This window comes from Saccostrea cucullata, unplaced genomic scaffold, assembly GCF_032062105.1.
Source record: "Saccostrea cucullata isolate Sc308-1 unplaced genomic scaffold, CSIRO_AGI_Scuc_v1 ctg3704, whole genome shotgun sequence".
NCBI classification, from domain to species: Eukaryota; Metazoa; Mollusca; class Bivalvia; order Ostreida; family Ostreidae; genus Saccostrea; species Saccostrea cuccullata.
The window spans coordinates 93,966-105,213 of NW_026925839.1; the positions used below are offsets into that span (position 1 = coordinate 93,966).

The 11,248-nt window shown below is 30.5% G+C and overlaps 1 long non-coding RNA gene across 1 annotated transcript; it reads left to right on the plus strand.

The window, feature by feature from the left end:
* Nucleotides 1-1,751: 1,751 nt before the first annotated feature.
* Nucleotides 1,752-3,256, plus strand: LOC134269884 (uncharacterized). The gene is made up of 3 exons (XR_009992664.1): nucleotides 1,752-1,979; nucleotides 2,597-2,668; nucleotides 3,125-3,256. It is a non-coding gene; the product is annotated as an uncharacterized LOC134269884 (long non-coding RNA).
* The last annotated feature ends 7,992 nt before the right edge of the window (nucleotides 3,257-11,248 follow it).

Consider the following 11,248-nt stretch of genomic DNA (forward strand, 5'->3'; position numbering starts at 1 on the left):
AATGAGTTTATCTGCTAATTTAACCAGTAAAAAATCATCAAATTACATAAAACTTACGACAGCGTGTTGTTTTGTCGATAGTTAAATCCCACATAACAAGTTATAAACAAGTCTCTGATCGCAATACACTTGTCAAAATGACGTCATTTCTTACAACGTGAGGTATTTTGTATGCAGGGAGAGACAGATCAAGTAATATTTTCTCAACAAAATATGTATTCTCTGATTAAATAAAATATCATTTACAGACATTCTATTGGCCAATAACTTGAATTTAATGTCTTTTTCACTATTTTATTAATATATTTTCTGTACATTACGTATTTAATTGACACTGCCGTATATTTGTATGTAAGTTCATCGAAGGGTAATGTTGGGGGTCTTCATAAATCGATCTAGTGCAAGGGCATACACTCTATGGTTCAAAATAAGCTTTTACATTTCAATATAGAACTATCAAGGTATTTGAAAAATGCTGCGATCCTGAAGAAATCTTAAAAACAATTTAATTATATCAATATTTCATGCCGCTGATCAGAAAAAAGTTTAGTATTAAGTCATACAAGTATAATTTTAACAATGAAATTGCAGAATTTAGACAGGATCGCAGCACTTTTTAGAAACTACAATGCGTGTTGAAAATATTTATATACTAAACTTGGAAATTTAACTTGGTTATGCCCTTGCACTAGTGATATATACATAGGCAATTTAGCCACATATGATCCACATATGCATCGCCTTTCATATGAGGATCATATGTATATACATTATCATATGAGAATCATATGTGGCAAATCATATGAGAATCATATGATTACATATATGTAAATCATATGATGTAATATACATATGATTCTCATATGACAGATCCTGCATATGAGAATCATATGAATATTCTGACAATAATCATATGAGAATCATGTGAAACTGATCATATGAGAATCATATGAAACAATGTTCACTAATTTGTCCTTGTTATACTCAGGTAAAATTCATACAAATGTTTTGACTGTGATCATATGAGAATCATATGAAACGGTGATCATATGAGAATCATATGAAACAGTGTTCACTTATCTGTCCTTGTTATACTGAAGTAAAATTGCAATTTCAATAATATATATCAAAAGATAAATTTAAATGTACATTAATTCAAAAGAATTTGTTAGTAATTAATTATATGTAAAGTTCTACTCTGTTTACCCTACCCCCCCCCCTCTTTCCTTCTAAAAAAAACCTTTCACAATTTTTTTTCTGTTATAATGCATTTCCCAGACAAAATAGATAAAGAATAAATTAATTTGTTTTTCATTTTAAATCTTTTGGGTTTGGCTAAGTAAAATTAAAATAATTCCGTATTTTTCTCCGAGCCTGTTTTGTCTTTTATCGGATGAAAATATACGTCCTTTTTGACGTCACTGCTGCAGAAGACGTGTTGGGTGTTTGGAAAAGGCAAGTGATCTTCTAACTATATTTTAAAAAGACTTTTGATTCATTTTGTTTAAATATCATTTCATTATGGTTACAGGTGCGTTTGAACTCCCTATATACTCTTATCACTTGCATCATGCATGTAATTGTTAAATCAATGCATTTCGTAAACCTAACGTTCGTGATCTGTAAGTAAGTTTGGATAAAATTTGTTTCTGAATGAATGTAAACATTACATGTTAGGCTAAAGGCATTACTACTTTTTAAAACTTGAATTTGCTTTCGTTTTGTTACGTACTGATAGTGAAAGTAGAAACTTTGTATGTCAGTTAGCGTTATGTATGTTGAGATCGTTATCAAGTCCGGATTCCTTCTTCAACTTAATGACAAATGTTTGTTTTTATGGCCTATAGATGCATTCGGCAACTTGAGTTCAGTGTCACAGTGCTGTTTTTTTTTTCAGTCCAAAGAGCCCGAAGCTGATAAGACTGGCGATTGATCATGAAGCTGATTTGACAGACGATTGAATCATCACAATATTGAAGGTAAAAATGAATACTTGCAATAAAATATCAAAGTATCTGTAATGTCTCTTTATGACAAAATATTTCTTTATAATTTTTTTTTGTTCTTTTATAATTCTACATTGTTTGCATGGCTTCATCAAAAATAAATTCAACTCAACTCAATACTCTAGAAATTTTATTCTACATTATAATTTTAATCCAGTGCACTTAAAATATGCAAAGTATGAATAGATTTTGCTGGCTGTAAAGGCTATGAAACTATATAGTATACAATAACTTTTTGGGGAGAGGGGGAATAAATTGGATTTTTGAATTTCAACTAAAAATTTATAACAGTGACATCCAACTTTAAAGTTTAAATTTAGGTATAAATACATGTGCATGTGTGTTGAAAGAACATCAGCTAGCTAATCTATTGAATATTTACATCTATGTATTCATTGACTGACAATTATTTTTTCCCCCAACACTAGTGAATGGTGCGCGTGCCTATAGCTTCGGATTAAATGTTACATATATTTAAGACTATAGAGAACCTAAAAACTTGTACTCTCTCTTTTTAATAGTTTAAGTTTTAGTTAAATGTATTCTTAGAAAATATCTACTGTGTTTGACTATGAGTATTTGTCTTACAGGTTCAATATACAGTCAGCCTCTCATAAGATAAAGAACAAATCCAAAGATCCAAGTCTTGCTTCAAAGTTAAGGTAACTACACACTGTTAAATAAACTTTGTTATAGTCTTCCTAAAAGTTTGGGATATCTTGGAATCACAATGTCTGTTTTTCTGCCTGTCTATTTGTCTGTAGTATTTTTTGTCCAAAAATAATATACATGTATTTGTATCAGAATCTTTTTAATTTAATGACAATCTGAATTAATATATACTGTTTGAACATTCCAAATTTAATTGTCAAAATTTCAAAAAATTGCTTTTTATGATTTTATTATGAAGCATATCTTTCAATAGTGTAATTGTTTTTCAAATTACATCATAGGATTCCTCAAAACACCTAGTATAACATATATAACGTTAGTTTTATCTTGTATCATATCTGTGTCAGTGAATTGGGCATACATTTGTTTGCTGATTATACCTAAGTAACTTTTATAACTCATAGAATTTAAGAATTATTTTATTTTTACTTTTGAAATTTTTGTAGAGACCATTCTGTGCCATAAAGAAATCGTTCAGGAAGAGGAGAAGTGGTGGATATTCATTTTTGGTATGGTACAGTTCAAACAGATTTTCAAAATGGTCATGGAAGATCAAAGGGAGGACAACTGAAAAAGTTGAAAGATAAAGAAGGAAAAAGAACAAGGAAATATATGGAATAATTATGAAATGGGGAGGATGTACACAATCTTGTCTGAATTTGAGCTGTGACAATTTCCCATTTTCGTATTGTATGCTGGAATAATCAATAACTTGATTTTTCATAAATTTACAATAGAGAATACATGACATGTTATTGCTGATATTTCAATTTTGCTTTGGACACTTTCATGTCATATGGTATTTTTATACATGAACTAATTATGTTATTCATTTGTACATGTACAGTATACATGTTTAACTACTAAATCATTTTGCTGAAATCTTATAATTTGTACTCATGTTAGAATATGTTAAATACATGTATCGACAAATGCTACTGACTTGTTTGTATATTTTCTTGTTTAAAATGTACACTGTGAAAAATAAGTTATTTCTCTTGATGAAAATAATTTTATCAAAAAAGTTGTGTAAGCATTTTAAGATATTTTAAAATATTTAACCAATGAAGATAGATCATTGTAATGTAATGAATTTTCATCTAAAGCAGAAATATCTGATTTTTAAATGTGTACAAGAATGTGAAAAATATTGAAAAAGAACACACAAGTGTTTCTTATGATTTACATAAGATGTCCTTTTCATATCATTCTCATATGTAAATGGCTTGAAACACACATAAGTGTTTCATATGATTTACATATGACGCCCTTTTCATATGATTCTCATATGTAAATGGCTTGAAACACACTTAAATCATTCATATGAAAATCATATGTAGTTATTTTCATATGATTCACATATGTGGATCATATGTAAATCATATGATTTGCTTCATACGATTCACATATGATGCCCTTTTTCTATGATTCTCATATGAATCCAATCATATGAGAATCATATGATACTCATATGAGAATCATATGTGGCTAAGTTGCCTGTGTATATGTAACATCAATACTTCAAGTCAATGTGCTAAAATCGCGTGACTGCCGCATCAGTGACTAGTCTAAATATAAAATATAATCCTCCTCGATATGTAGTTATTAATTATAATTACAATTATCCGATATTAATAATGAACTAAAAATAATCGCCATCCCGATTACGAATACATTTTTTAAATACAGAATATAGTCGATATTTCCATTGCGCACCTTAACTGTACTGCGTTGAGAAACCCTATTTCATATGACTACATAAATTATACAGATATAAATATGAGCAGCAAAATGTCTCCTTATGTGCAAGATTTACCGTACCAGTTAAAGCAGAAAAAATATAAACCGCTTAAGGGGTGTATGATATTTTTTTTTCTGCAAGAGATGCAATAATTTTTTTTCTTTCAACAACAAAAAAGACGTTTTATTGTTTAATTTAAACAAGTAAAACATAACATTCTACAATATAGATTTGACATATTTTCTCCGTTATAACTTTCCCTGTCTTCGATTCAATTATAAACTAGTCCTTATTTTTTTTTTTTTTTTTTTTTTTTTTGATTTCATGATAATTCGACCGGTATGTACATTTCGCAAAGTTAAAGGTCAGGATCTAAGGAGGCCTAATATGGATTAAATCTTCTGCAACTGTCTTTGTGTTTGATGTCTTTCGGATTTTTTCTTAACTTTACTATTTTACTTTAAAATTAAACAGAAATATATGGAATCACTCTCTTGGCTGTTGCAGATGTAAATATATCATGGAAATCAGCGATGGCTGGACCTTATGTCAAAGGTTCGAATATCACTGTGGGACGCGGAGACCGGCCATTCGGATAAGACGGTATTAACAAATTGTTGCAGTAGCTGCTGACAGGATAAAGATCCCTCACTGTTAATAGACTTGTGTGCCTATTACATGTATAAGACAAAATTTGCAGCTCTTTATCCTCTCCATATTAGTCTCAATAGGAACGTTTATCGGGAAAAAAAACCCAGACATAATAAAACTAATTATATAGGACAAATCGGACACATCGGAAAGCAAGTCTTCCAATTAATGGTAGAAATTCTTATGAACTCTGTCTGTGCTCCTCTACTTGATGACCTGTTGAAATATTTCTGTGAAGAAGAATTGTTGAAAAAAAAATCTATATGAGAAAAAAAAATGTTGTGATCCTCAGCTAAACCTTAAGATCAATCAACGCCGTACTATCAATTAAAACGTTAAACTACATACAAAAGGATCACTGCGTGTGTGACTGGGCAACAAAGGATGCTTACAGATCCTAGGAATCTGATCCCCACGAGGGAAATTTCGAAAAATACTGCGTTTTATGCCCTCTTCACAGATTCCTACCGTTCACGGTGGCTCAGTCGGTAGAGTGCTCGCTCCGTGATCGGGATGTCATGAGTTCGAATTTCGGCCGCGACTGACTTAAGTCGAAAAAAAAAATTATGGGTAGCAACTGTTCCTTCGCCATGCACTTGACACTTTGAAGTGAAAGTTGCGGGTCTTCCGGATGAGACCTTAAAAACCGAGGCCCCGTGTCAGCGGCAGGCGTTGGCACGATAAAGATCCCTCATTGCTCAATGGCCCTGAGTGCCGAGTAAAGGTTAAAATTTGAAGCCCTTCACCGGTATACGGTGAGGTCTTCATATGAGTGAAAAATTCTCGAGAGCGACGTTAAACAATGTACAATTAATCAATCAATCAATCACAGATTCTATTTATTTAAAGATTTTTTTAAAAGCGTGTAGACCACTGTACATTATCTACTCAAATATAATACAATCAAGAAACAGTTGAATACATTAGACTTTTTTGAGTATAATTTACATAGGAAACGAACTTTAAAGGTTTAACAACATATGTCAAAACATTTTAGGATAATGTTATAACGTTAAATGCAATAATCCGAAACAGTGTCTTTTTACATTTTACTTATGTGATTCAATTCATTTAAATGCAAAATACATTAACTAAACAAACGTGATACCATTTTTTGCGTTATTCCATTTTGCGTTGACTACTACCTATGATATATAAACATAGAATGTCACAAACTTAGAGGATTGTATTTTGCCTCATTATATATATTTGGTATAGACACCCACATGTTTTAGTATAACTATTGTTAGAACGGTGGATTTTTTTATGAACCATGGTCCTTTATTTTTTAATGTCAATTTTAAAAATCAATTTATGCATAATTTATATTTTTACGCTTTACTGTTTGATCTGTTATGAGTCTTTGAAAGTTAGGTGAGTTGACTTCGTGATAATTCAACCAGAATGTAAATATCTTATGCACAACGTGCTTGGGCATTCAAGCACCCAACACTCTTGATATCTATTTATATCAATTCGTAAAATGTCTATCATAATATAAAACTGACATGTAGAAATAATTTATAAATTGGAATGGATGATGTACACTTGCAAACATGAGTACTTGATATCACAATCCTGAATATTGTTTTTTTTTCAACAAAGAAATATTGCAATCATTCCATGACATTTATTAATATATATGCTCTTCTTTTACTAACATTTTTCATAAATCATTATGCAACTAACATTAAAAATAATTTTCAGTTCTCTACCGAAACAAACGCAGAAATGATGTCGCAAAAGTAACACAGTTATTATTTCAATTAGTTTAAAAAAATGAATATGTATATTGACAATGAATTTGGGGAACAAAAATATCAAAAAATATTAATTTAAAACGTCACAAATAATGTTTAATTTCTAAGATTGAGACAAATGATTGTGCTGTGTAATTAATAAAATGACAGAAATTTACATTATAACATTCTAGGATGATATCAAGACAGAATATAATTACGAAGCATGATATAGTCAAAAGTGTGCTCTTTCAAATTGCGTAATTAAAATCTTTTTTTTTTATTTCGACATAAAAAGTGAGAAGAATGAACGTTAGAATTATCTTAACATGAATAATTAATTTTTTGATTGTAAACATATGCATTTCTTGAAAAATTAAATTGTATTTTCTTTAATTAAGTTTCCTAAAAGAAACATTTGAAATGTAAAGAACTAAACTTTTGAAAATAATATAGTGTTGAGATAGTAAAAAAAAACATTACAGAGCGTTAACAGAAAAGATGTTTGAGAGCAGTTTTGAACTCTTGTATGTGATAAATATAGATAATGGGATTTAAAAAACTGTTTAAACTTAAAAGTAAGAATGATAAAATATATAATGGTGAATTTGAAGTGTGACTTTTTATATTCATGCTCTCTAAAGGAAGAATGACTATATATGGAGTAGAAGATACGAATAATAAGAGTAGTAAACACCCGACCAGTTTCATAGACTTGAAAAGACGTTTTCTTTTTAGTGTGCTTACTTGTTCCGATGTTTCTGTCGACATGCCTGAATAACGTTTCAGTAGAACATACATAGCTACACCGTAAAAAATGAGAGTGAAAAACAGTAACGCCACATCGAAGAAAATCAGAGTCCAAACAAATACATTAAAGTTGTTTGTATATATTCTACAGGACTGCACACAGTGCTAGCATAGTGTTCAGAGGTAGAAATTAAAGAAGACAGAGTTACCACAATTCCTAACCATCCCAATATATACACGATAAATTTCCGTCTGTTTTTAAAAAGTTTTACATCCAAATCATTTTCCGAAATTACTAGTAATCGATGGAGACTTATACATAAACTTTGAAAAAGAGACATTATAACACACGAGAAAGACAGAACGGTTAAGAAAATGCATAATTCCAAAGATATGGACAGGGGGTAGAACATTCGACGAATTCCATGAAAAAATGCACTAACCCCAAACATAAAATCGTTCACAGATAAACCTAAAACCAATCCAAAGTAAGTACCTTTTCTCAGATTACCATTTCTACAAAATACCAGAACCCCTGCACTATTAGTAGTCATTATAGCTATTCCTATCAACAATGCAAATACTAAATTCAACGAAAAAGAAATGTTTACATCAACTTCCATTGAATTTTCATATGTCTGCGTTTGTGTATCATTACTTCTATTTTCTGATCTTTTAACCCCTGCAGTAGTTTTGTTTAATTCTGAATCTAGTTGCGAGTTTTCTTTTCCTGGACAGATATCGCTTGGGTTACTCATCCCTCTAGTTTTCTCTGTACATTTATCATATTCCGTAGAACTATCTGGATTAGAAGTCGTTTGTATGTTTGCATTGGGGCTTGATTTCAGATTTGATTCGCTTCCAGCTTCAACTGTTGTTGCACTCAGCATCGCGTTCGAATCATCTTTAGCACTGACTGTTTGAAGTGTCGTTGTTTGAATGCTGGTTACCTCTCCGTTTATTAGAAAAAATAATAAAAGCTTCGGAATTGTTCTTGTACTGTATGGATATTCTATCGCGTAGGAGCATATCCACATATTGCCCTTCGTTGTAGTTCAATAATCCAAAGGATGATATACCTTGTCCCTTTAAATATAACAAAAACAAAAGAATCTCAAATTGGTATAAATGTTCTTCGCGGGGGTAATACGAAAGCATAAAAAATATTATACCTTGACTAAATCAGTAAAATATTATGATGTCATAGTAGGCAAGATGACGTCAATTTTAGAAAAACGGATTTCGTAATATTGGTATTAAGAGATATGTATTTAGCTCTAGAAATGAATAGAAATGTGTAAACATTAACAAAAATAAAGTGTTTTTATTTTGTTATGCTGTAATTTGGCAATTTGACTAAAATATACCACCGATGAATCCATGTGTGTACATCAAGTAGCTTGCGGGGAATTGATCATGTCGAGTAAAGAGAAATTGGCTAAGATAGCATGTACAAAGATTAATTATTATTTAAATCATATTATTCAATGTATACATGTAATTACAGCATCATTCTATTTTATGCCGAATGGTGGGTCAGTCAACTACACAAAATGTTCTGAAATTAGGATGCAGTGTTGAGGGGGTACATAAAAGGCAGGTATGGTAGATATTCATTTTGAACATTTTTAGGTACTTGAATTTATTTTTATCCTGCAACTACCCTTTTCATTGACCTTATAAAGATAACTTAATAAACCAAAGCTTTATACGGTCACTGCCCTAATGAAGCCTCGTGCATGTTCTCCGACGTTCTAAAAGAATTGTGACGTCATGTATATTGCAACGTTAACGCCATGGCGTCACACTTTTAACTGCAGAGATGTGCCTAGATCTGTAGAAAATAGCTAGTTTTGGACGGTCAAAATATAAAGAATGTGTTGCAGGATAAACAAAATACAAAATAACTGTCTTGAAATATAAGCAATATTTGGGCATAGGTCGAAAACGTATCACATTTTCTTACACTCGCCCAAATATCGTTTATATTTCAAGACAGTAACCATGTGTTTTATATTTCATTGTTTAAAGTAAAAACTTTGTCATACATGGGCGAAATATATGCAAAATTACAGTAAACAGCATTTACTGGACATTAACGTTCATGCTTCCATAATGTTTTTTCAGGAAGATTAATCCCGTTAAGACAAATCTATATGAAGAACCTGTTAATTATCCAATTAATTGAAATATTCTTTCCAGATCCTAAAATCCTATTTGGAGGAAACCTTTTCTTTTCTAAACTTAACAAACACGGTTCTTCCTACCAACCAACCAAGTTCAATTCAATGGGGAAACAGTGGGTAAGGTCAAGCTGCATCTGATTAAATTAAGGTAGGATTCTTCTCTGGTTTCTGACTAGATGAAACATTAAAAGTATATTTGCTTATTTGTCTTATATATTGAGGTGTAAGGAATTGAAAAGATCATATTTTTCTTTCCTCATCACAATTGTACAACTCTAAATAGAAATGGTAAACTGCGTTTGAAAACTAGCAGGGACTATATTTTTGGCGGAATGGTGGCGTATGAAAATATCTTCTTTTCTGCCTCTCAGAATTATAATAGAACAATGAATTTAGTTATAATTTTTACACAATCGAAGACATGGAGAAATTTTCCAGTGTAAGTTAGATTAATAATGAGGGACTAATCTTTCAAAATATATCAAATGAATATGACTTTTCAAACAAACTAGAACTTTATTAGCTTTTGAACGCTTCCTATCAAAGTGCAGATTTGAGCCAAAAATCTATAAAAAGTATTTTTTTCTCTTTTAGTAAACGATCAAAACTTTTTGTTTTTGTATCATTTTGTACATTTATAAGACTACTTTATTATATGTGAAAATAAGAAAAAGTTAAATATAGGAAGCATATGAAAATAACTAATATATCCTAAAAAATTAAGAAAAAACAGAGAAAATTCGGATTAGCCAATATCAAGTTAAGTTAAACTATTTATGTAATTTTGGTAATATCTTGCTATAGACCCGATATAGTAATTGGTTTTTATGTAAAAAGAACAATCATTAAAATTTTGGAATAGCAGTAGGTACAACATGATTGGCAACAGTTATTTTTTTAATATTAATGTAAAGGAAAAAGATAATGACCTTGACCTAACCTTGTCTCTAATATAAAACGGTCAAATTTAACTTCACTGATACTATCACTTACTGATATTGTCTTCTTGATTCTGTGAAAATTTCATTAATTTTTAAATATTAGAAATATGAGAAGAATCCTACCTTAAATTAATATTCATATGTGCGAGAATAATTGTCTGTTTGCAATTTTTCATTCCTTGCAAAATTATTTCAACATAAAATAAAATTTCACTATCTGGTGAAGGGCTTCAAATTTAGACATTTTCGTTTCCGTTATCAATGTAAGGATGCTAGACTGGCGGACTATGGCTTAAAATTATACCAAAACTACTTGAATTCAACGTAAGACAGCATCAATAATAATAATGATATGAAGCCGTGGAACTAATTTTAGAATTGTAAACCGAAGATTGAATCTGATTGGCCAAAATGTTTGTGTTTATTCATAATCGAAAGAGCGTTATGACCCATTTCCGAATGGGATGTTGTTAGATGTTTTAGAAGATGTAGCAGATTCCTAACATCTAATTTTAATTAGATTGATTTGAATATGACAAATAAAAGGTTAAAATAAATTAAA